Source organism: Sus scrofa, chromosome 7 (assembly GCF_054392235.1).
Source record: "Sus scrofa isolate SSC_HxYL_T2T_F1_AM1 chromosome 7, Sscrofa_HxYL_maternal_Yorkshire_Landrace_v2.0, whole genome shotgun sequence".
NCBI classification, from domain to species: Eukaryota; Metazoa; Chordata; class Mammalia; order Artiodactyla; family Suidae; genus Sus; species Sus scrofa.
In genome coordinates, this window is record NC_139389.1 from 81,170,493 (window position 1) to 81,197,696 (window position 27,204).

At 35.3% G+C, this 27,204-nt stretch overlaps 1 protein-coding gene across 10 annotated transcripts in view; it reads right to left on the bottom strand.

Moving 5' to 3' along the window:
• LOC106504458 (uncharacterized) overlaps nt 1–27,204 on the bottom strand; it is a 1,793,907-nt gene that overhangs the window by 1,611,796 nt on the left and 154,907 nt on the right. For 4 of the 10 annotated variants that reach the window (XR_014810741.1, XR_014810749.1, XR_014810748.1 and 1 more), the window contains exon 3: nt 1,097–1,199. The exons of the other annotated variants lie outside the window; for them this stretch is intronic. The gene's annotated coding sequence lies outside the window, so the exon portion shown is untranslated. The remainder of the gene's footprint in view (nt 1–1,096; nt 1,200–27,204) is intronic. 10 annotated transcript variants of the gene reach the window in all.

The window sequence follows — 27,204 nt, forward strand, 5'->3', positions numbered from 1 at the left end:
TCATGACTGTTGGTTTTAATATCATATTTGTGTGTGGATGATTTCCTACATTTACTATATGTTTGCCTTTACAGATGAGTCTTCTCATTTTTTTTTTTTGCTTTTTAGGGCTTTGCCCATGGCATATGGAGGTTCCAAAGCTAGGGGTCGAATTGGAGCTGTAGCTGTCAGCCTGCACCACAGCCACAGCAATGCCAGATCTGAACCGTGTTTGTGACTTGTGACCTACACTACCCTCCTACGCTGTTGGTGGGAATGTAAATCGGTACAAACACTATGGAAAACAGTATAGAAGTTCCTTGAAAAAAAAAAAAGAAAAAAACTAAATATAGAAATTACCACATGATCCTGCAATCCACTCTTGGGCACCTATCTAGAGAAAATCATAATTTGAAAAAATACATTCATCCCAGTGTTCACTGCAGCATTACTTACAATGGACAAGACATAGAAGCAACCTAAAAGTCCATCAATGGGGGAATGGATAAGAAAGATGTGATATAAATATACAATGGAATATTATTTATCCATAAAAAAGAATAAAATAATGCCATTTGAAGCAACATGGATAGACCTAGAGATTATCATATTAAATGAAGTAAGAGAGAGAAAGAAAAATATGATATCACTTGTATGTGGAATCTGAAAAATGGATACAAATGAACATATGTGCAGAAAAGAAACAGATTTACAGATTTTGAAAACAAACTTACAGTTACCACGAGGGGCAGATGGGGAAAGAAATGGATTAGGGGTTTGGGACTGGCATATGCGCAGTGGTATATGGAATGCCTGGCCATTGCAATAATTAGCAGCCTTTAAAGTTCCTTTGAAATTCTATATAGCCACTATTTTAGTAGTATATATCACCTTAGAAATATGGGGAATAAAGTAATTGGAAAAACTTTGAGAGGAGCTGAAGGTACTATAATAAGAAATTGACAAAAATATTTTTTAAATACTATTTTTTGTTTTTATTTTTTCTCCATAAAAATAATCTAAAAACAAGGGATAAATTAAGAAATATAATCTATAAAATCCCCAGCAATGTGGAGAGTAGATGAATATTTGAAATATGACACAGTGCAAGCCATACCTGCTTAGTCAGCTCTTCATATCCTGGCAGATAGCAAAAGGGTCAAAGCACACTCTTCACCCAAGGCAATCAGGTAAAACTGGTTATGCACACAGCACAGTGCCTAGAATGGGGGGAAGGTCAAAATTTTTTAATGTTGGCTTCCCTACTCCTACTCCTACTCCTACTCTTTGTAATCTCTTCCCTGTCCACTTTCCCATCTTTCCTATTTTGTTTGTAAACATTCCAAAATATTGGATATAGCTACCGACCTTTGCCTTTATATAAAATAGATCTGATATATACACATGAAATAGCTAAAGAAAATTTTAAAAATACCATGTATAAAATTAGAAGTAAGAAGTTTCTATGGCACATTCAGCTCAAGTTGCCACTTCTTATTTAGGATGCTATTATAGCTTCTTTGCTAGAATGCTGATTTTCTGGAATTGTTCACTCTTAGCAATTCACCATAAAATTCCAGAAGTATGTCATATGAGATTTCATCAAATATGAGTTAATCAGATTCTTTTAATTCTCTGCATACATCTTCTCAAAATAACACATATTACCCTTAAGAAAATGAGTTCTAAAATATGATCAAAGTAAAAAATAAACTGTTCCCTATGGAAACCCAAAGGCTCTAGCAAGTAGTTTTCCAATTTATATAAACAAAGACAAATAGGTTTTGTTTATTTTTTCAATGGCTCTCAACTAGGATCTCATTTATACACGTTTTTCATTAAAACACTCTTCTAAAGGGGTGTTTCCTCAAGACAAAGAAATTGCACAGTATAACTGGCATGAGTATGTTATGTGAAACTGAATTATGTTAGCCAGTATTCTTCTAATTACCATTTTTCATTGGCATCCATTATTCAACAATAATATTAGAAAATAATTAATACCTTCAGGACAAGGACCTGAACTTTATGCAAATATAGATTAGAGAATTCCAAATTATTTTTTAATGAGCTATATGTATTATGCCTCCCTATCTAGAGTTCATCTGGACCATGGTATTAAATAAGCTTAGAGTTAATTAAGCATATTATAACTATTCCTGGCTTCTGCCTTTATTAGTATGAATCTACCAGCTCAGAGGTACTCAGCAAACATGGAAATATTTTATCAACAACCACTCCAAAACACCTTGAAATATTTCATTCCTGTCTATACTCCTGGGATAATTCTAGAAGCTCAAACCTATTGGACCTTTTTCAAAACCCATTACTTTTCTATTTATATAAATATGAATTATAGGAATAGAAGAGGCTTTCTTTGTAGATTTTGATTTATATTAATAAGGACTATAATCAAACAACTGCTCTCAAGCACATGCACACATAAAGGCATGATATCTCTTGCTGCAGAGACTGTGGTTCAGGCATCAGCAGATTAAATGAACAGATTTGCTTTGTATTTTAGTGTGCTAAAATGAATACAAATCATAACAAACTCTCAACATGCAAAAGAAATTAGAAGAGCTTTGCTAATTTTCAGAAAGAGAATGAGAGGATCAATATTTCAGTTAAAAACAAAAAGAAAATCTGTAGACCGCTCATTAAAAACTAATCACATTTTGGCAGCAGCCAAACTAATTTAACATATACATACTCGAGTTATGTTAAAAAAGAAAATCTTTTTGGAACTAACCCTATTAAAATATACCTCTCAATTGAAAGAAATTTTACTCACATGAGAAAATCCTACAATAAATAAGACACTGAGAATATCAACAGAAAATGAATAGACATTAATTTTCTACTAGGGCTCAGCAGGAAAAAAATTAAAAGAACAGAGTCAAGATATATTTTACATGGATATGGTTCACATTTTATCATACACCCTAAAGCCCTATTTCCACAGCTGTGGCAAAAGACTTTATAGGAGAATGGTTTGACATTTAAGAGTTATCTTTCCAGTCTCTTCCATGTAATTCTATGATGAAATAACAAATGTAGACATCCTGGAAAGGGAGTGAGATATCAAAAAAGCAATGGATTTTGGATTCAGACAGACTAGACTTGAAATACAAGCACTATCATTCACTACCTGAATTACCTTAGAAATAAGTTTACTTTTTGCAGCCTCAATTCTTTCTACAGTAAAGAGAGTTCAGTCTGGTAAATAGAATCACTGAAGGAAAAGAATCCAGCAGACGTTCTAGAAGATAATGGGTACTCGCTAATTACTGGGTCAGTTATCTCCCTTCATGTAGACATTATTTCCACTCTAATATTTTAGGATACCATCCTCTATTCAAAAATTTTGGATTCCTGCATGTAATATGGGCTTTAATTTCTTTACATTTTACTTTATCCATGGGTTTTCACAAGTTCTGAATACATGGACTATTATTTGGAAGACCTTAAGGCTTTCTCTTCCCACCACCTCAAACAAAAAAACAAAAGAATGGTCAATAGAATCAACATGATCAGGCTTTTTTACTAGAAGGGATCTTTAGCCAGAAAGAACAAAGGAATTTTAAAGAGAGCTGGACTGAGATAATGTACTATTGGCTCTCTTAAATAACTATTCTCTTGAAATACCCTAATAATTACTTTTGGTTGTAGGTTCCTTCTCTTTTGGAAGAGGAACTGTTCTTTCTTCTAGAGAGGAAGAACCAAGGAGAAGGGAACTAAAGATCAGACTGCTAACTTGGAACATTGTTTTAGGCCAACTTAGTCCTAAGCATACTTAGAAAGTATAGCTTTGTTCTTCAGAGAGCTGGACACATGAACATTTCAAATCCAACTGAGTAGTTAATTATTTTTCTTTTCCTGAAATGATATATCTGTGCATGTGAGTCTCCTGTTATGATGGGCAAGGAGGACAACAAACTGCTGTATGAGAAAGGTAGGTGATTCAGAGGTTCAAATCTTTTCACATAACATCACTATACCTAGAGTAATTATATAAATATAGGGCAACTTCCATGAGTTACATAAAAAACACTTCATAATATTATAAAACATGAATTTATTTACTTCACAAGAAGCATAAATATTTAGTACTTTCTAAAGTGTGGCCTTCTTTTCTAAAATTAGGTATAAAATATATGATCACATAATTTATAATAACTCTCTTATGGGGATTCCTAAAATGGTGGAGTGGTGGGACAAGAAGCTCATCTATTCCAACAACTACATCAAAAACACATCTATATATGGGATGATTCACACAGGAAATTTGCTAAACACTGGCAAAAGACCTAAAGATTCTGAGACAGCAAGAAAATCTTCACATAGTTGGGTAGAGGTAAGAAAGAAGAAAAAAAGGAAAAGAGAGAGAAAATGAGAAAGGAAGCAGGATGGGACCTCTGTCCCTAGAAGGGAGCAGAAGAGAAGAAAATTTTCTGCACCCTGGGAAATTAACCCTCTGGCATGGAGATCAGATAAGACAGGGGAGAAACTTAGAGTCTCAGAGGAGAACACAGCAATCAGTCTGAAGAAATTAAAACAGAAATAGTCTTGCACAAATGGTCAATGCTACCATCCTGCACTTCCCAGCCCCAAATGACCATCTGATTGTGCGGGCAGGGGCTGGGAACTAAAACTCAGGCTTTGGAGATAAGATTCAAGAAGAGAACTGGTACTAGCTGTGCAGGAAGAAACGGGTTGGTAGAAAAGAAATAGCCTGGAGTCACTAGAGTCTAGGGCAATCACATTTGAGGGTGTAAGCTGAAGAAACCCAGATAGGCATGGAGGCCAGGCTCCATTGTTTGGGGTGCAAAAAGGGGCGAAACCACTACTACAGCCTTGTTCCCTGTGTGTGCCCTCAGGTGTCAGGACACTGCCTGCTCCAGCTCCAGGAGACATAGCCTGAGAAGCTGCTGCCTGGTAAAGAGAGAAGTAGCCACCACCTCCATCATAGCTACAGAGAGCAATCCCATGAGCCACCTGACAAAGGGAAGGGCTGCAGGAACAACTGCTGATGTGGCGAGCTACAGGGAACAATCCAGAGAGATGCCTGGTAATAGGACGGGTCAGGGAAGATGCTTCTCTCCCCTGCTAGAGGAGCAGTCCCATGAACCATGAAACACTGCCACCTCACTTACAGGCTACATCCCTAGCAACCATGCCTAGCTCCAGGGGAGGTAGCTTAATACCATTGGTCTCATCATGTGCTCTGGGTACATGTGAGCTGCCACTATCCCCATAACTCCAGGACTGGTCACCTGTTATCTACACACTTGCTGTCAAGGAGACCAGAAACAGAGATAATATGAGACAACAAAGAAATATGTTTCAGACAAAGGGATAAGGCAAAAACAACTAAATGAAGAGGAGATAGGCAATCTACCTGAAAAAGAACTTAGAGTGATAATAATAAACATGATCCAAGACCTCAGAAAAAGAATGGAGGCACAAATAGAAAAGTTACAGGAAATGTTTAATAAAGAGCAAGAAGATTTAAAGAAAAAGCAATCTAAGATGAATAGCACAATATCTGAAATGAAAAATAATGGAGGATAAAAGAGGCAGAAGAGCAAATAAGTGAAGTGGAAGACAGAGTAGTGGAAATCAATGCCACAGAAAAGAATAAAGACAAAAGAATAAAAATAATTGAGACAGTCTAAGGGGCATCTGGAAAAACATTACCATTATTTGCATCATAGGAATTCCAGAAGAAGAGAAAGGGTGGTCCAGAGAAAATAGTTGTTTATAGCTGAAAAATTCCCTAATATGGAAAAGGAAATACTCCCTCAAGTTAAGATATCACAGACAATCCCATATAGGATAAACCCAAGGAGAAACACAGTGAGACACATACTGATCAAAATGAAAAAAAAATAAATATTAAGAAAAACTATAAAAAGCAAAAGGAAAAAGTAACAAATAATGTACAAGGGAACCCCCATTTAAAAAGCTGATTTTTTAGCAGAAACTCTGCAGACTAGAAGGGAGTGGCAAGATATATTTAAGGTAATGAAGGGGAGGAACTCAGAACCAAGAATATGCTACCCAGTAAGGCTCTCACTCAGGTACGATGGAGAAACCAAAAGCTTTACAAGCACACAAAAGCTAAAAGAATTCAGCACTGCCAAACCAACTTTACAACAAATGCTAAATATGCTTATACAAGTTGAAAAGAAAAAGCTACAACTAGAAATAAGAAAATCAGTAATGTAAAAGCAAATATACAGTAAAAGCAGGAAGTCATGCACACACAAATACGTTATTAAAGCCAGCAACTGTGAGAAGAAAGTACAAATGTAGGATATTGAAAATGCATTTGAAATTAAGAAATGAGCAACTTAAAATAATTCTGCAAATATACAGAATTCTATATCAAAATCTCATGGGAACCACTAACTAAAAAAGAGCAATAGAAACACACATTAGAAAAAAAGAAGAAAGAAAATGAAAATGAAAAAGCAATCAAAATGCATCAAAGATAGTCATCAGATAGAAAGAGAAGAGAACAAGAGGAAGGGAAGAAAACAGTCCAACATCAACAAATCCAAAACAACTAAGAAAATGACATAGGAGTTCCTATTGTGGCTCAGTGGTTAACGAATCCGACTAAGAACCATGAGGTTGCAGGTTCGATCCCTGCCCTTGCTCAGTGGGTTAAGGATCCAACATTGCCGTGAGCTGTGGTGTAGGTCGCAGACACGGCTCGGATCCTGCATTGCCGTGGCTCTGGTGTAGGCTGGCGCTACAGCTCTGATTCGACCCCTAGCCTGGGAATCTCCATATGCCATGGGAGTGCCTCTAGAAAAGGCAAAAAGACAAAAGAAAAGAAAATGACATAAGTACATATATAACAATAATTAATTTGAATGTAAATAGATTCATTTATCCAACCAAAAGATGTAGACTGGATGAATAAATACAAAAATAATACCTGCATAAATGCTTACAAAAGACCAACTTCAGATATAGGGACACATACAGACTGAAGGTGAGGAGATTTAAGAAGATATTCAATGCAAATAAAAATAAAATGAAAGCTGGAGTAGCAATACTCATATAAGGCAAGAAGAAATTCTTATCTTTAGAGCCAAATTCTCATACAACCCACATGTTTCTATTTCCCTTCTCTCCAAAGGAAAGACAAACAACATTGACTAGAGTTTTATTCTCTGCAGCAATCAGCTTCAACAATCAACTTTTCTTTAAAACACATTCAAACACTTACATATAGAAATAACAAAAGGGGCTAGGGAGTTGTCAATGTGTTTTTGACGGTATACTAATTTGACCAGTGACTTGCTTGTTACATACATCCTGGTCAGAAGGGCTAGTTTTCTTTCCCTCTTAACATTTTAATCTAATATACATGAAAACTTTTTATTTATAAAAGTATTTACTATTACATCTTTTCACATCCTAAACATAATGCTTCCTCCAAATATAAGTGTATATCCTAGGACCATCAGCACCTATAATCTAAAAGCAAAATTTGGACCTGAAAGGTTTTTTTTAATTTTCATTTGAGTAGATTTGTGCAGGTGTTCAAACTAGTATGCTAATATGAAAATCAAATATCATTTATTCAGATGGGGAATTAATTTTTTAGTAATACATGCTTCAGAAATTCCCCACATAGATAAATAGTTTCTCCCTCTATTTAGATTCCCTTTACAAAGGGAACTATGTATGAATACGCTAATAAACCAGAATAGTAGAATCATCCATTTCAAAATGATAGTAATACCAATAATACTATCTTATAAAGAACACCTCAAAATTAATATATAGCAATATAGAGTATAATGAATGGTCAATGAAAGACTCCTAACTGAAATGTTAATAATCATATTACTAAAAAAGATAAAAATCCAAATGAAGTAAACTCTCACTTATATATAAAATATTAAAATATGCCTGCCTCAGTGTCACCAAAGCTAAATTGAAAATATTTCCAGGGGATCAAGATGGTAGAGGAATAAGGCATAAGACCTGGTGGTCACTTTGTCCCACAAACACAAAAAAAAACAACAAAAACAGAGTTCCCGTCAGGGCTCAGTGGTTAACGAATCCAACTAGAAGCCACGAGGTTGCGGGTTCCTGGCCTTGCTCAGTGGGTTAAGGATCTGGCGTTGCCGTGAGCTGTGGTGTAGGTTGCAGACACGGCTCGGATCCCACGTTGCTGTGGCTCTGGTGTAGGCCAGGGGCCACAGCTCTGATTCAACCCCTAGCCTGGGAATCTCCATATGCTGCAGGAGTGGCTCAAGAAAAGGCAAAAAGACACACACAAAAAAACCCTACATATAGAATGATTGGCACAGAACATCTACTGAATGCTGGCAGAAGAACATAAACCTCCAAAAAGGGCAAGAAACCCTCAAAAAAAAGGGTACAATAAAAGGAGGGGTAAGGAGAGAGAGAGAGAGAAGGAGTGGGGGAAAAAGGAATTGGGCAGGACCAGCAGTCCTGAGAGGGAGCTATGAAGGAGGAAAGGAACCCACACCTTGGGAGGCATCTAACTAATGGGGAAATCAGCTGAGACAGAGGGAGAACCTCAAAGTATTTGGAAAAACACAACAGACAGATTGAGAAGGGAAAAGCAGAAAAACAGATGCACAGACCACTGGTAACACTGGCCCCAGACACTACAGCCTGAGATGCCTGGGTGGGGCTGGACACTGAGACTCAGCTCCAGAGGTCAGTTTAAGGGAGAGGATTAGGGTTGGCTGTGTAGAGACAATAGAAGGGGCTAGGGAGTTGGGTGCCATGGGCTAGGGAGTGGAGCACCATAGCCCGGGGAGTGCAGGAGGAGGCCTGGGCACACACACTATAAAGGAGGGCACCATTGTTGGGGAGGGCGAAAGGAGGAGGAATGGGACTGCCATTGTGGGACATGCACATCTTTCTCTGTGCATGTGTGAGTGCACAGATGCCATGGCATCTCTTGCACTGGCTGTGTGGGGGGCGGGGGAAGCTGCTGTAGCCATCTCAGACTCCAGAGGTGGGCCCAGCCTGCCACCACTAGGGGTCTGTGAAAGGTATCACTTGCAGCCTCAGGGGTTGCCACAGAGGAGGGCACTACAACCAAGAGCCACCTGTTACTCTCACTCCCCTGGGAATGTACATGCCCTGCTGTTGCTGCTGCCGAAGGCTCTGGGAGTTACTACACCTCCCTGAGGGTCACTTCCACTGCCTAGGACCCTCCCCACAGGTCCTCACCACTGTTAAAGGCCCAGCTACCAGGCACTGGCTATAAGCCCTGCCTCCCTGGAAGCAAGCACAGGCCATACGCTGGAACACATACTCTGACGGAGATAACAATCTACATACTATCAGGGAATAAACAGCAAGCATCAAAACCAAAGCAGCCCTCATAACAACAAAAATAGTAAACCCTCACAAGCAATCCATGGACATTCTCACATATATATATATAGCTCTCTAAGAAAGCAGGAATTGTTTTCCCTAAATTGAAAGAATATGAAAAATGGAAGCAAAATGAGAAGCTCAGAAACCATTCGCAGTTAAAAGAACAGGACAATCTCCCTGAAGGAGCAAAAAATGAAACAGACTTCTGCAGTCTAACAGATTGAGTTCAAAATGATGACAGAGTAAATACTGAAGGAATTAAAGGCAGATAGGAGCAGTAATTCAGATTACTTTAGAATGGAGCTAAAAAATATGAAGAGGAGTCAAGAAAAATTGGGAAATTAGGAAAAATTAGGAGAACATAGGAGACACAAGCTGAGTTAAAGGCATGTAAGAGCAGAATCAATAAGACAGAGGGGTTCCTGTCATGGCTCTGCAGTTAATGAACCTGACCAGTAATCATGAAGACATGGGTTTAATCCCTGGCTTTGCTTAGTGGGTCAAGAATCAGGCATTGCCATGAGCTGTGATGCAGGTCACAGATGTGGCTCAGATCTAGTGCTGCTGTGGCTGTGGTATAGGCTGAGAGCTACAGCTCTGATTTGACCCCTAGCCTGGAAACCTCCATATGCTGTGGGTGTGGCTGTAAAAAGACAAAAAAAAAAAAAAAAAAGGAATGAATAAGTGACTGAGAGGAAATAATAATGTAAATCATCCAATCAGGACACCAGAAAGAAAACCAAATGAAAAAATATGAAAGCAATATAAGAGATCTATGGGATAATAAAAAGCAGGCCAATCTATAAACAGGGATTTCAGAAAGTGAAGAAAAAGAAAATGGAATTGAAAACATATTTGATGAAATTATGGCTGAAAACTTTCCAAATCTAAAGGAAAAAGATATCAAGATAAGGGTAGCCGAGAGATCCACAAACAAGTAGGACCCAAACAAACCCACACCAAGATACATTATAATAAAAAAGGCAAAAGCTAAAAATAAGGAGGGGATTCTAAAGGCAGCAAGAGAAAAATAAAGAATTAATTATAAGGGAACCCTAATAAGTCTATTAGCTGATTTCTCTATAGAAATACTACAGACCAGAAGAGAGTTTGGGGATAACTTCAAAGTTCTAACATGAAAAATTTGCAGTCTAAAATATTCTAACCAGCAGGATTATCATTTAAAATAGAAGGAGAAATAAAGATTTTCTCCAACAAACAAAAAATATAAGAATACAGAAATAATAAATAACCATGAAAGAAATACTGAAAGGTCCCCTCTAAACAGGAAAGAACTAAAAAGATATAGGATGGAGGAAATCACATCTAGAAAATAATCACTTAAATAAGCCAATATACAGATCTAAAAGAAAAAAAAACTATTTGTAAAATCAATGATGAACACAAGGAACAGCAAAAAGATAAACATGTAAAAAAAGAACATCGAAATCATAACATATGGGAAAGTAAGAAAATACAGACTCTTTTTTTTTTTAGAATGTATTTTAGCCTATATGCCGTAAGGTTAAAGCAAGCAGACACAGGAAGGGGTTGAAGAAGAGGGCAAACACAAATCAAAACCAAAAAATGCATTGACAAAACCTAAAAAGAAGAGGACAAAAGCATAAAATACAAGGAAATCACCCAACCCAAAAAAGAAAGAAAAAAGGTGAAAAATAGAATCTACTGGAAAACAAGGTATAAAATAGTTGTAAATACATATTTATCAATAATTAGCCTGAAATGTCAATAGACTGAATGTTCAATCAAAAGACACAGAGTGGCAGATTGGATAAAAATGAAGACCCTACAATATGCTGCTTATGAGAGACTCACCATAGAGAAAAGGACACGTATAAATTGAAAGTGAGGGGATGGAAAAAGATATTTCATGTGAATGGACAAGCCAGGTAAGCAGGAGTTGTAATACTCATATCAGACAAAAATAGATGTTAAAACAAAGGCCATAAAGAAAGACAAAGAAGGACATAATTTAATTATAAAAAAGATCCATTCAAGAAGAGGATATGGTACTCAATATATATGCCCCTAATATAGGAGGACCCAAATATATGCAACAGATACTAAGGACATAAAAGGATAAAGTGATGGGAATAAAACAATAGCAAGAGACTTTAACACCCCACTCACATCAATGGACAGATCCCCTAGACAGAAAATCAGTAAGGAAACAGAGATCCTAAATGACACAACAGAACAGTTAGACTCAACTGATATTTTCAGGACATTATATCTGCCAAAATCAGAATATACATCCTTTTCAAGTGCACATGTAACAGTCTCAAGGATTGATCACATACTGGGGCACAAAACTAATCTCAACAAATTTAAGAGTTTAGAAGTCATTTGAAGTATCTTCTCTGACAACGATGGCATGAAACTAGAAATCAACCATAGGAAAAGACATGAGAAAAAACTGACTACATGGAGACTAAACAACATGCTACTAAAAAACCAATGGGTCAATGAGGAAATCAAAAGGGAATTTAAAAAAATACCTCAAGACAAATGATAATGGAAACACAACTACTCAAAATCTATGGGATACTACAAAAGCAGTGCTTAGAGGGATGTTCATAATAATACAGGCCTTCCTCAAAAAAGAAGAAAAATCTCAAATCAACAATTGCACCTGCCACCTAAAAGAACTAGAAAAAGAGGAACAAATAAAACCTCAAGTCAGCAGAAGGAAGGAAGTCATAAAGATCAGAGAGGAAATCAATAAAATGGAGATTCGAAAAAACAACAGAAAAAAATCAATAAAAACCAAGATCTGGTTTTTTGAAAGGGTATAAAAAATTAGCAAACCTCTGGCTAGACTCACCAAGAAGAAGAGAGAGAGAACCAAATAAAATATGAAATGAAAAAAGAAAACTCAATGGATATTACAGAAATACAAAAAAAAAAGAATACTATGAATAAGGATATGCCAACAAATAAGACAACTTTCTAGAGACATACAGCCCACCAAAACCAAATCAAGAATAAATTGATCATTTAAACAGACCCACCACTAGAAAGGAAATTTAATGTGTAATAAAAACACTCCCCACAAACAAAAGTCCAGAACTAGAAGGCCTCCCAGGCAAACTCCACCAAACATACAAAGAGGAACTTAAACCCACCCTTCTTAAACTTTTGCAAAAGGCTGAAGAAGAAGGAAAACTCCCAAACACATTCTATGACGCCATCATCACCCTAATACCAAACCAGACAGAGATGCTACAAAAAAAGAAAATTATAGGCCAATATCTTTGATGAATATAGACGCAAAATTTCTCAACAAAATTTTAGCCAACAGAATCCAACAACAGATATAAGAGATCATACACCATGACCAAATGGGATTCATCCCAGGTTCACAGGATGGTTCAACATATGCAATTCAATCAATGTCATATACCACATTAACAAAAGAAACATCAAAAACCACATAATCATCTCAATAGATGCAGGAAAAGCATTTGAAGAAATTCAACAACCATTCATGAGAAAATCTCTTATTAAAGTGGGTATAGAGGAAACATATTTTTACATAATAAAGCCATTTATGACCAACCCACAGCCAATATAATACTTAATGGAGAAAAGCTGAAAGCCTTCCTGCTAAAATCTGGAACAAAACAAGGATCCCCACTCTCACCACTTTAGTTCAACATAGTATTGGAAGTCTTAGACACAGCAATCAAACAAAAGAAATGAAAGGTATTCAAATTGGAAGAGAAGAGGTAAAATTACTACTCTATGCAGGTGATACGATACTATATAGAGAAAACCCTAAGAACTTCACAGAAAAACTACTCAAACTGATTAATGAATTCAGTGAAGTAGCAGAAAACATGATTAACATTCAGAAATCAGTTGCATTTCTATATACTAACAATACACCTTTAGAAAATGAATATACAAAAACAATACTTTTTAAAATCACACCCCCAAAAATAAAATTTCTAGGAATAAACCTGATCAAGGAGTTTAAGGACATATATGTTGGGAACTACAAAACATTAATCAAGGAAATTAAACAGCATTCAAAGAAATGGAAAGATATCCCATGCTCTTGGATTGGAAGAATTGATATTGTTAAAATGGCTGTGCTACCCAAAGCAATCTACAGATTTAATGAAATCCCTATCAAATTACCCATGACATTTTTTCACAGAACTACAACAAGCATCCAAAAATTTATATGGAACCATAAAAGTCCCAGAATTGCTAAAGCAACCCTGAAGGGGACAAAAAACAAAACAAAACAAAACAAAAAAACAAGCAGTAGGCATAATTCTCCCAGACTTCATACACTATTTCAAAGCTATCATACTCAAGACAGTGAGGTACTGCACAAAAACAGACATACAGATCAATGGAACAGAATGGAGCCCAGAAATAAACCCAGACACCATTAACGATGGTCAATTAATCTTTGATGAAGGAAGCAAGAATATAAAATGGGAAAAAGACAGTTTCCTCATCAAGTGGTTCTGGGCAAACTAGACAGCTGAATGCAAAGCAATGAAATTAAAACACATCCTCACACCATGTACAAAAAGCAATTCAAAATGGCTTAAACACTTAAACATAAGACAAGACACCATCAAACTCCTAGAAGAGAACATAGGGAAAACATTCTCTGACATCAACCTTACAACTGTTTTCTTAAGTAAGTCTCCCAAAACAATAGAAATAAAAACAAAAATAAACCAATGGGACCTAATCAAATTTACAAGTTTTTGCATAGCAAAGGAAACCTTTACTAAAACAACATCAAAAAGATAACCTACAGAGTGGGAGAAAATAGTTGCAACCAACAATAGCTTAATCTCCAAAATATACAAAAAACTCATACAACTCAGCATCAAAAAAACAACCCAATTAAAAAATGGGCAGAAGATCTAAGTAGACATTTTTTCCAAAAAGACATAGAGATGGCCAACGGGCACATAAGAAAATGTTCAACATCCCTAATTATTATAGACATGCATATCAAAACATCAATGAAGTACCACTTCACACAGATCAGAATGGATATTGTTAATAAGAAAACAAATAACAAATGCTAGAGAGGGTGTGGAGAAAAAAGAACCCTCCTACACTGTTGCTGGAAATGTAAATTGGTACAACCACTAGGAAAAACAGTATGGGGTTTCCTCAGAAAACTAAATATAGAACTACCATATAAGCCAGCAATCCCACTCCTGGGCAACTATCCAGACAACACTTTCTTTCAAAAAGATACACGCATGTCTATGTTCTTTGCAGCATTATTCACAATAGCCAAGACATGGAAACCATCTAAATGTCCATTGATGGATGGATTAAGCATATGTGGTACACATACACAATGGAATACTACTCAGCCATAAAAAGAACAAAATAATGCCATTTGCAGTAACTTGGATGGATCTAGAGATTCTCATAAGAAGAGAAGTAAGTCAGAAAGAGAAAGACAAATACCATATGAATCACTTATTTGTGGAATCTAAATATGGCACAGATGAACCTATCTACAAAACAGAAACATACTCATCGACATGGAGAACAGATCTGTGGTTGCCAAGGAGGAGTGAGGAGGGATTGGGAGGGACTGGGAGTTTGGGGTTAAGAGTTGCAAACTATTACATTTAGAATGGATAAGCCATGAGATCCTGCTGTATAGCACAGGGAACTATGTCCAATCACTTGTCATAGAACATGGTGGAAGGTAAATGTAAGAAGACTGCATATATATGTTCATCTGGGTCACTTTGCTGTACAGCAGAAATTGTCAGAACACTACAAATCAACTATAATTCAAAATATTTTAAAAAGAAAATATTTCCAGTACAGAATCCAATTTGAAATATTTCCAATACTCCACAAATAGAAGTTAAGAAAATGTAGTTTGAGAGGAGGCTTCTAGTTCATACTATTAATGAAGTTTTAAAAGCTTCTCTCTATTTCACAAATTTGTTTAATTTCCCCAGCGTCCTTAAAGGGGAAACATGTTTTGTCCTAATATATACTATAAAGGTTTTGTGAAAACAAATGAGATACATATTTAAAAGTATTTCAAATGATTTAGAGAGGTTTCGCTACTGTTTATGGTAGTCCTATTTTTATATTCCCTTGAGTCTAAGGTGTACATATTTTCATATTTTAATATTTCTCCATTTGTATAAAACTTAGATTCAGTGACATTTCATAACAAATTTTTTAGCTTTTTATTAGAGATACATAATAATTGTGGATCTAACAATCAATGTCACTTTGGACTAATGTAAGTTATTTGGCATATAAGAGAAAGCAGGTATATATTTTTAATTCATTTTTTCTTATAGCATACAGTATATAGAAAAATGAATGACAAACTAGCATTAAATATTAAGCAATAACAACATATTTTAAGAAATATATTAAATAAAAATAAGACAAAAATTTTATTGGAATATAGTTAACTTATAAAGTTGAGTTAATTTCAGGCATATAGCAAAATAAATCAGTTATACATATACAGATATCCATTCCTTTCCAGATTATTTTCCCATGTAGGTTATTACACAGTATTGAGTAAATTTCCCTGTGCTGTACAGTAGGTCCCTGTAACCCATCTATTTTATATCTAGTAGTGTATATGTATCAATCCCAACCACCTAATATATCCATGTCTCCCATTTGGGAAACATAAGTTTCATTTTAAAATTTTTTAGTCTATTTCTGTTTTTTAAACTCTATTGTATCACTTTATTAGATTCCACATATTAGTGGTCTCATGATATTTGTCATTCTCTGTCTGATGTACCTCACTTAGTATGATAATATCATATCTTTTGTGTTTGCATGCAAATTTAATTATTTTTTTTGTTCTAGTTCTTTGAAAAATGCCATTAGTAGTTTGATAGAAATTGGGCTGAAACTGTAGATTGCCCTAAGTATTATAGTCGTTTTGACTATGTTGATTCTTCCAATCCAATAGCATGGAATATCTTTCCATCTGTGTCTAACGCTAATTTTATGACATGTTAAGATTCTCTTATAAGGAGAAAGTGACAGCATATAAATGCACAAATGTAAAAGATCTTTAGGTCATTATCTGCCTATGGCCAGTCTTTAGTCTGAAAGCACATTTAAGTTTGAGATAGAAAAAATTATTTCGTACTTTACTTTTGACATCAAAACAATTTTGTAGGAGTTCCCATTGTGGCTCAGTGGAAACAAACCCAACTAGTATCCAGGAGTGCATGGGTTTAACCCTGTCCTTGGCTAGGATCTGCTGTTGCTATGGCTGTGGTATGGGCTGGCTATAGCTCCAATTTGACCCCTAACCTGGGAACTTCCATATCCTGTGGGTGCAGTTCTAAAAAAGCAAAAAAAAAAAACTGCTTCACAAATTTAAAAATCACACTGGAGGTGAGTATGCCTCTAAAAGAAATGTATGGTGCTTACTTACAAACAAATCTAATTTTTTTGGCCATGTCCATGTCATGTGTATGTTCCCAGGCCAGCGTTAGAACCTGTACCACAACAGTTACCCAAACCGCTGCAGTAACACCACCAGAACCTTAACCTCAGTCTACCTGGTTAAGACATTGCTATTGAAATGCTGTTATTATCAGAGGTATCTAATTCCTGAACTACTATTGGCAATTAACAGCCTAGGATAAAATAGCCTAAAACACTGGTTAGCTATTAACATTAACAAATGATTCCCTAAGGAACTACACATGTCCTGATCAGGAACAAGGAAACATGGCCAAAATTGCAAAGAAGACTCATATCAGGGTTTAACTTCAATTAATTTGTCAGCTAAGAAATATCAAAGAGTGATACTAGTAAGGGGTTTGCGATGAGAAAGCTCCAAGCAAAGCAAGAGATAAGGATTCTGGGCTAAAGTGTAGAAATGCCACAGTTATGATCTGATACTGAAAAGGAATGAAAAATCACAGAATGGTAACAGACTTAGTGATTATTTACTAGAATATTTGTATTAAGATCTTCCTTTTAAAGGTTAAAAAGATTACCAAACTATTTTCTCACTCTAATGGGTCATGAATAATGACATGGATTATATTTCTAATACAATCATATCTTTACAGGAAGATAGATGAGAAAAATTGTTTAATTTGAAAACTACAGTACTTATAAAAGAAGAAAGTGGGTACTAAAACAGCCTTCTTCTTTCCTTTACAAGTAAGAGAAAAAAATATAACAAGCTGATTAGGAACTTGTGAAGAAATTATTAAAAAACAATCACTCTAATTTTGAACAAGGACTCTATAAAACGTACTTGAGCTACTGAATACTTTGCAAGTGTAGTTCTGACAGATTTTTGTGGTCTTTAGTTTCAGTCTGGCACCTCTAATATTCACACAAACTGTTTCAAAATGAAATCTGCAAAACAAAGAAAAATCACAATACATTTAAATATGTGGGTGAGGCTGAAGGATCTGTCAGTGGAAAAGATCTTCAAGATAGAAACTGTGATCTTTAAAAGATAGCTACTGTTCACCAACAGAACCCAAACAAAACACTGATTTGGTCCAAAAGATGAAGCTGAAGCTTTTTTTGCAACTAGGTTCGGATTACAGACTTGCCAATTAATTGCTAATTTCCAGCTCTTAATGGTAACTGTTTCTAATCCATTTCTTAAAGAATAATACTACACAGTGGAAAGTCACATATATTGGGGCCAGTATTAGAAATGGGTGGGACCTTAGAATTAATTTAATAAAACTCACCTCATGTTACAGACAATGAAATGAACAACTAGAGAAAGAAAGTGACTGGACAAAGATTACAAAATCTTTAATGCGAAAGGAGGAAACAAGTCCATACCTCCTTACTGTTAAGTGTTCTTTCCCTCATATCAGGATTCGTCCCCCTTAAACCACAGCAAAACCAAATGATGTGAAGGAATGGTTTACCATACGTCATACTTGAGTTTTGGAAGCATTTCACTATTTTTTAAAGCCACAGTTATCTGAGTTACTAAAGATTGACAGTACTATTTCAGTGAAGTTTATTGTTCACACAAAACCATTACAAAGTATAGTAAGAGATAGAACAAATTTGATTTTGAAGTTGACTCTTTGTGCTCAGAGCATGTGATGAGGGAAAATGCTCTGACAGTTCAAGCTTACTCAAGCTTAATGACAGATCTAAATTGGAGCTTGGAGATAAAAGAAATTCTTTAGTGATGCCTCAGTTGTCATTGATTGCTATGAGCAATTTTAAAGCTATTCAAGATGAGAATTGCCAGCTTGGTTCTGAAAGGGGAAAAAGTGGTACATAAGATTAGAGGCTGGTACAAATGCTATCTCGGTTTAAAAAGAGAGGACAGTTTTGTATCACATACATAGGTGACAATTGTGATTACATATAGACATTTATCAGCAGGAAATGACTCAATGGATGTTCAGAGTAGTGTAAGCACCAGCTGTGCTAAGGAAGATGAAAATGAAAGGCGGCTTTCCTTATATGGATCACCACTAACGAGATGACTGAAAAAAAATAGTTGCTAGAGCCAAAACCTAATAAAAAATAATAAAAAAAGCCCATCATCATAAATTATAGGATATTTTCCTCCTACTTGCTGAAAATCTTTGAATTAAAAAGACATAGAGTCCATTTTGAGAAATTCAATTTCATCAAATGGAAAGTGAAAGCATCTCCAATTCTACACATATACTGAAGCCTTCATGCCCCATTTGCACTACTTGTATTGAATCCCATAAGTTTCTACCTATTGAGTCCAAATAAATGACAGTTATAAAAATGTTCTATTTTTAACTGATATTTAATATCACTCTCTATTATTTTAACCTTATAAAATAGCCTAATTTTTGAAGACTATTAATTAATAGATGTGCTTTCCCATAAATAATTTAATCACATCATTAATTTAAAAGCAGAACTCACAAATAGAGAAATTCAGCAGTCACCAAATATTTTTCTAAAAAAAGATTTGATCCACAGGCAGGATAGATGACACCATGAAAAAAAAGTCAGTGCCAATACACGTTTTCCTCTGGAACACTCATCTCTTAACTATTTGTCATTCCCAAAGTATACTGTGCATATTCACAGTTGGTGTTTTTGTTTGTTTTGTTTTTAGGGCTGCACCCAGGGCACATGGAGGTTCCCAGGCTAGGGGTTGAATCAGAGCTACAGCTGCCGGCCTACACGCAGCCATAGCAACACCAGATCTGAGCTGCATCTGTGACCGACACCACAGCTCACGGTAATGCAGTATCCTTAACGCACTGAGCGAGACCAGGGATCAAACATGTGTCCTCATGGATGCTAGTCAGATTCATTTCCACTGAGCCATGACAGGAATGCTGGTGTTTTTCTGTTTTTTGTTTTGTTTTTTAATGAAGCTGTCCTTCCACATGAAATACCTTTTCCAATATACATTACCTAGTGTATATAATGCATCCTCCAAGCTCTAAATCCAATATCATTTTAGTGATCAGAAATCCTGTCACAGAGGCTACAGACTCCAGCTTCCATATTTCCACAGCACAAATTTCCAGCATAGCAATATCACATAACATTTCTTTATTTGCCTGCTTCCTCCACTATAAGATAGGGACTTCCCTATAGTTTATTATTTACTTCTGTGTATATCTCAATATTTAATAAATTGACTAGGATATAGCAAGTACTGTAAAATATTTATTGAATAAAAATTGAAATGCACCTAAGCAACAGGGTTGTATATTATTTGCTCCCTGTGATAATTACAACAGTGTTTGAAATTTAGACAGCCTTGCAAGTGATTTTTTTCTATTACATATTTCACAAAGCTTTACATTTTTATTCTGCCATGTCCTATGGAAAAGTGTTTCATTATATAATTTATTGTTGACAAAGGAAAATGCACAGCAATTGTATGAGTGTGTTTGAATTATGAGATAGATAATATTTCTCCCCTTTTAATAGTAATATAGAAGAATTCACCAAAAAGTATAGTTTCTGTTGTTTGAGATTGACAAATACAAAAATGGAAGGACAGTGCTTCAGAATCCACCTCTCAGAATCATATGTGGGTTGAAGAGGGTGGACATGCATCACACAAATTCCTGTGTATACACAGATATTCATAGCTTGTCCATCACTGACATCTTCACCTGTAATATTGTGGCTAGTGGCATGGTATCAGGAAATACAGCCACATTACCTCATTATATCATATTGCCTCCCAACATATTTCCTAGCTCAATTCTATTACAGAAAATAAAAAATCCTCTATGTATTTATTTTTGTTATTTGAGTGGACTTGTACAAAAAAAATCCAGATGATCTTCGTAAAGTGAACTGGAAAAATCCAATATAAATCTCCTCACAAACAAAAGCAAATATTTTAAATCGTAAATTATGCCACAACAGGGGAAATCCCATAGTCTACCGATGTTACAATTTACCAATATGTCTATTCCCAACAGTCAGGATATTTTCACTTGTTCACTTCTTTGTTTACTAGAAATAATCCTACTGGCAAAATGCTGTTTCTATGCTGAGCTGAGGTCTGTAAAATCTTGCATTACTTTAGAAGAAAGACATTACACTCCTCATTTTCTCAATTTGCTTTAATAAGGGGGGGGGGAGATTCATTGAAATAACCTCCAATATGGGTATTTATTCTCTGTGAAGACGTATGGAATGACATTATCTTAAATCAGAGTAAAAAGTAGTTCTGACTATTCTGAATGTTTATAATCAGTTTAAAATGAGATAGTTACATTTAATATGCCCTATTTGTATTCAAATAACATGATATATGAAATTCTACCATAGAAAATTTTACTAGGAAAAAAAACAATATTTTATAATGTTTGTTTACAGTGGCAAATTATTAAGAAGCAACACTTTTCTAAGGTGACATGAGGACACTGCAATACACATTTGTGTAAATATCATACGTTTCTTTTGTTATCTTCTGAAATTCTTTTAAGAACGATATTGATGTTATAGCAAAGAGATACCAAAATTGATAAAGTGAGGCTGCAGTTTGGATCTTGCAATAATAAAATTGCCCTGCAATTTTCTGTCATAATGTGGTGGGCTCTTTCAATGTCCCAGCCACTCCAGAAGAGATCTGGAAAGAGACAGCGATTCCTACAAACAATTCCTACAGGCAATTTAGCAAATTTAAAGAGAAGTGCTGAATATTATTTAGAAGCCTGAAAGAGACAATCTATGAATTTATTTCCAAAAACAAACTTAAACACCTGCTCTATATATCACTAACCATTAACAATAAAAAGTTTTGATTTTCAGATAAATTTCTGACCACTACTTACCATTTCAGAGAGTGCCCTTGCCTAGCTTACCATACAACAGGCCCTCAATTATGGCACTCACTCAGTGGAAAGTGTAAATGACTGAGCTGTGTTCCTTTCATTAGTCTAAATATTCTGAAACCAACTCTATATTTTTACTTACCACAAAGTTGATTCATAATTCAGAAAGTCAAAAGGTCTGGATTATAATATTTAATGTATCAAAATAGTTATTTTAATAGATGTTCCTTCACCTATGGAAATATAACAATTACATTCTCAAAATCTTTGTTTCACTAATATTGCTGGAAATGAGAATAATTTTTTTTTGAAGTAAAGCTTTGCTGACTTATAGCAAGCTTATTTTTCATTATTCTTTTTGCCCCTGCTAATCAAAAAACAAATAATTTTACTTCGTTCATTTGCTCTTATAATAGATATACTCTTTGCTTTTAAAATCTGAATGGTTATACAAGTAAATTATCATATAACCTAAAGTTTGCCTATAAAACATATTAATACACATATTTTCATGAAAAAAGTACATTTGATCATGTCAAAATATACTCATTTCCTTAAAATTCTTAAAGTTTAGCAAAACACAAAAGTCACTTGGTTTTTATGCTTTCAATACCAGGATTATATAAATTCAACTATAAAAAAAAAAGTAATGTATTTCTGTTTAAATCTAAAATAAATTAAGGGACTAAGGTTTTATAAATGAAGCAAACCTACACCAAACCTAGAAAAATTGGATTGATAATTGTAACCAAATGATTATCTGATATAAAATTTTTAATTTTAGTGACATTTAATCTTAGGTCACATAACAGATAGTATTCAAAACTCAAGTTCATATGAAGGTATGGCTAAAGAGATTGTTCTGAGTGAAAGAATCCACTTTAAGTAACAATTATCAAGCTCCTCTGTGAGTATCTTTTTAAATAGCAAACTGCTACAGAAACTTCACTATTTTCTGGAATATAGCATTCTCTAGAGAGTACAAGCATACAAGAAGCATAACTTTAAGTTTCTATAACTTAATATTTTTATATAGATATTTTCCATCATGTCAGAGCCACACTGGCTTAAGTCAATACTCCATGGATCTTAGAGTCATACAAATCTTGGAGTTTGTTGGGGAGACAAATAATCCTAGGTTATTGTCATCTACTCACCATGATGTATATCTCCTCATGAGTAAGCAGTAGATATAGTGGGTAAGAGTGAAGGCGAGTGGCTTAACCTCTTCATACTTCAGGTTCCCTCTTAGGGAAAATGGAAATAATAAACTGTAGCCTACATAATACTATTATCGTAAAGTATCTGTGAGATAACACACAGAAAATGCCTAGAATACTTAGCCTTCTGTCTGTAAACAATACACATTAGCTATTAATAGCTATTATTTAATTCTATATTAAATATTCAATCTCCACAAGTTGCTGACAGGCCCCTTTTCCTAATTTCACACTGTTCTAATTCATTTTCCTGTCCAACCCACTTATGGAGATCCCCGCATTCACAAAAGTCGTTTCTCTTAGCTATGTCAGATCTTTCTTTCACATACAGAAAACATTTGAAATTCTAAGGCTGCCTCAGGCTGACCTCCTTAGAGAACCAAGTTTCCATCTCTACACTATTATCTATTACCAAATTACATGTGGTAAAGAAAAAATACTGAGACCAGATCCATTATGGTAGTTTGGTTAGTGTGAAGAAGAAAATCAAGGCAAATGCCCCTCTTCTAAACACACACACACACACACACACACACACACACACACACCACTAAGTGCTCCTCCCTTCATAGACTCCCACTCTGTTCTCCAACAGGCAATGGAAATTTCATTTGATCTGCAAGAGACGGAATGAAGAAGGAATTTTCTCTGAAAGAATATTGCATTTTTTTCCAAATTTATTATTTATGCCATGAACTTTATACCCAGAGTTCTTGTGCTTAAATACCTGAAGGTCAAAAATACTATGTTTTTACATCTCGAAAGAGGCTTCAGATGCTCAAAATCTACCGTGATGCTCATAATCCCACACTGGACAAAGGGGAATGTACTTCCAGGTAGCATAAATTTCTAGCTAATATATTAACAGAAGTTAATATACTAAAAAATTATCCTGCCAGATACAAAATGAAAGTAATACTAATGCTCTTTTATTTGTATTAAAGAAAATACATAGAAATTAAGATGATATACTTCAATTCAATACAAATCTCCAATCCAGAATATTTCTAACCAGTAAATAATTTTCACAATTTAGGTAAGCCCAAAGATTATCCTATATTAATATTGTATAATATTATATACTATAATGTTAAAAATTTTCAAAACTTTCAAAGCTGTAAATATATGAAAAAACATGATTCAATTTAAAAAAAAAAGTAGTTTTGAAGAGAGGGATTAAGATGGCAGAGGAGTAGAACATGGAGCTCAACTTCTTCCACAAACACATCAAAAAAATTTACACGAAGAATGCTTTGCACAGCATATCTATTGAACACCAGCAAAATACCTGAGTCTTCCAAAAAGGGCAAGAAAACCTCCACATAACTGGGTAGAATGAAAGGGGGAAAAAAGAAAGAGAAAAGAGAAAAGAAAATCAGAATGGAACCAGATTCCTGAGAGAGAGCTGTGAAAGAAGAAAGGAGTCTGTACACTGGGAGGCCATCTAATTGGCTGTAACACCAGCCAGGACAGAGGGGGAGCCTCAGAGCTTCAGAAAAAAGCACAGCAGCATCTCTGAGGAGGACAAAGAGAGAGAGCCACATAAATAGTCAGTGCACCACAACCTAGAGGTCCACCTATTACCATCCACCTCCTTGGGAATGCACATGTCCATCTATTGCCACTGCCAAGGGCCCTGCTCCCACTTCTCTGGGGATCACTGCCACTGACAAAGGCCAAGCAAACAAGTGCTACCTGCAGGCACCATGTATCACCTCCAACTCCCTAGAAGCATGTGCAGACCATGCATCTGCACATCCCCAACTGGGGGGGAGGGGCGGGACGGGAAGGGCCTTCACACACTGAGGAAAGAGACAAAAAGCATCCAAACCAAAAGAAGCCCTAACACCAAAAAATAGTAAACCCATGAAAGCAACCCGGGGTGCTTGTACATATAAATAGCCCTACAAGACTACAGTAGATAATTGTTTCCTCTAAACTCACAGAATAAGAAAAATACAGGCAAAATGAAGAAGCACAGGAATGAATCTCAGTTAAACAACAGAAGTATCCCCTTCAAGGAGCAAACAATGAAAAAGACTTCTGCAGTATAACAGACACAGAGTTCAAAAAGGAGGTAATGAAAATATGGAAGGAAGTAAGAACATCTATCAACGCTAATGCAGATTACTCTAAAAAGGAACTAGAAAATATAAGGAGGAGCCACGAAAATTTAGAAAATTCATTTGCTGAGATGAAAGTTGACATAAAGGCATTAAATAGCAGAATGAATAATGCAGAGGAACAAATAAGTGACTTAGAAGAAAGAATAATGGAAATGACCAAATCAGATCAGCAGACAGAAAATGAAAAAAAAGAAAACAACATAAGAGATCTATGGGATAATATAAAGGGGCCAATCTATGCATAAAAGAGATCCCAGAAGGAGGAGAAAAAGAAAGGGGGATTGAAAACGTATTTGAAAAAATTATGACTGAAAATTTCCCAAATCTAAGAAGGAAATAGATATCCAGATACAGGAAGCATGTACAGTTTGCAACATAATGATCCCAAACACACCCAGGCTTATAATCCCAAGAAATTTAATAAAAATGGTGGAAGTTAAAGATAAGGAGAAGATCCTAAAATCATCAAAAGAAAACAAAGAATAAATTACAAGGAAACCCTCCCTAAGGCTGTCAGCTGATTTCTCTACAAAAGTGTAAGAGGCCAGAAGGAAGTTGCAAGATATAGTCAATAAGTTCTAAAGGGAAAAATTTGAAACCTATAATATTCTAACCAGCAAGATCATCGTTTAAAATAGGAGAAATAAAGAATTTCTGTAGTTCCTGTTGTGATTCAGCAGAAACAAATCTGACTAGGAACCATAAGGTTGCAGGTTTCATCTCTGGCCTCACTCAGTGGGTTAAGGATCTGATGTTGCCATGAGCTGTGGTGTAGGTCTCAGATGTGGCTCGGATCTGGTGTTGTGGCTATAATGTAGGACCGGTAGCCCAAGAACCTCCATATGCCACAAGTGCAGTCCTAAAAAGGAAAAAACAGAAAAAAAAAAAAAGAATTTATCAGACAAGAAAAAAACTAAAAGAATATAACAATATTAAACCTATCCTAAAAGAAATATTGAAAGGTCTCCACTAAATAGGAAATAAGTAAGAAAATATAGGATGGAGGAAATTACAATTAGAAAGTAATCCCTTAAATAAGACAGAATACAGGTCAAAAACAACAATAACAAAAAACAAATGTGTGGAAGTGATGATAAACACAAGGAACAGCAAAAGGATAAAAATTAAGGTATAAAAAAGAAAAACAAAATCATAAAATGTGGGAAAGGAGAGTAACAAAATCTAGACTCTTTTTTTAAGAATATATTTGAGCCTATATGACTATCACTCGAAAGCAAGCAAATACAGGAAAAGATTAACATACTTAAAAAACAGGGTAACCAAGTCAAAAACAAAGATTAGAGTCACAAAAACCAATATGAAGAGGATGTAAGCATAAACTAAAAGGAAATCATCAAACTGAAAAAAACAAACAAACATAAAATCAAAGAAGAAACAAAGAATCGACTGGAAAACAAAGGATTAAAATATCAACAAATACATATCTATGAATAATTACCTTAAATGTCAATGGACTGAATGTTCCAATCAAAAGACATAGAGTAGCACACTTCATAAAAAAGCAAGAGCCTACAATATACTCCCTATAAGAGACCCACCTTAGAGGAAAAGAAACGCATAAATTTAAAGTGAAGGGATGCAAAAAATATTTCATGTAAATGGAAATGACATGTAAATAGGAGTCACAACACTCATATCAGAAAAAATAAGACTTTAAAACAGAGGCCATAAAAACATAAAGAAGGACATTATTTAATGATAAAAGGATTAGGTCAAGAAGAGGAAGAATTCCTGTTGTGGTTCAGCAAGTTAAGCACCTAACATATCATCCATGATGATGTGGATTAGATCCCTGGCCTCAATCAGTAAGTTAAGTTTCCAGCATTGCCGCAAGCTGCAGCATATATCACACAAGCAGGTCAGATCCCATGTTGCTGTGATTTTGGTGTAGGCCAGCAGCTGTAGCTCCAATTCGAAATCTAGCTTGGGGACTTCCATATGACACAGGTGTGCCCATAAAAAGAAATTTAAAAAAAAAAGGTGTATTACAATCATCAAAAGCCAAGTAGATATTTCACCAAAGAAGACATATGGATGGCCAGTAGGCATCCGTATAAAAAAAAGTAGTTAATATCACTAATTATTAGAGAAATGCAAATCAAAACTACTTTGAGGTACCACCTTACACTAGAGAGAATGGCCATAATCAAAATTCTACAAACAATAAAATCA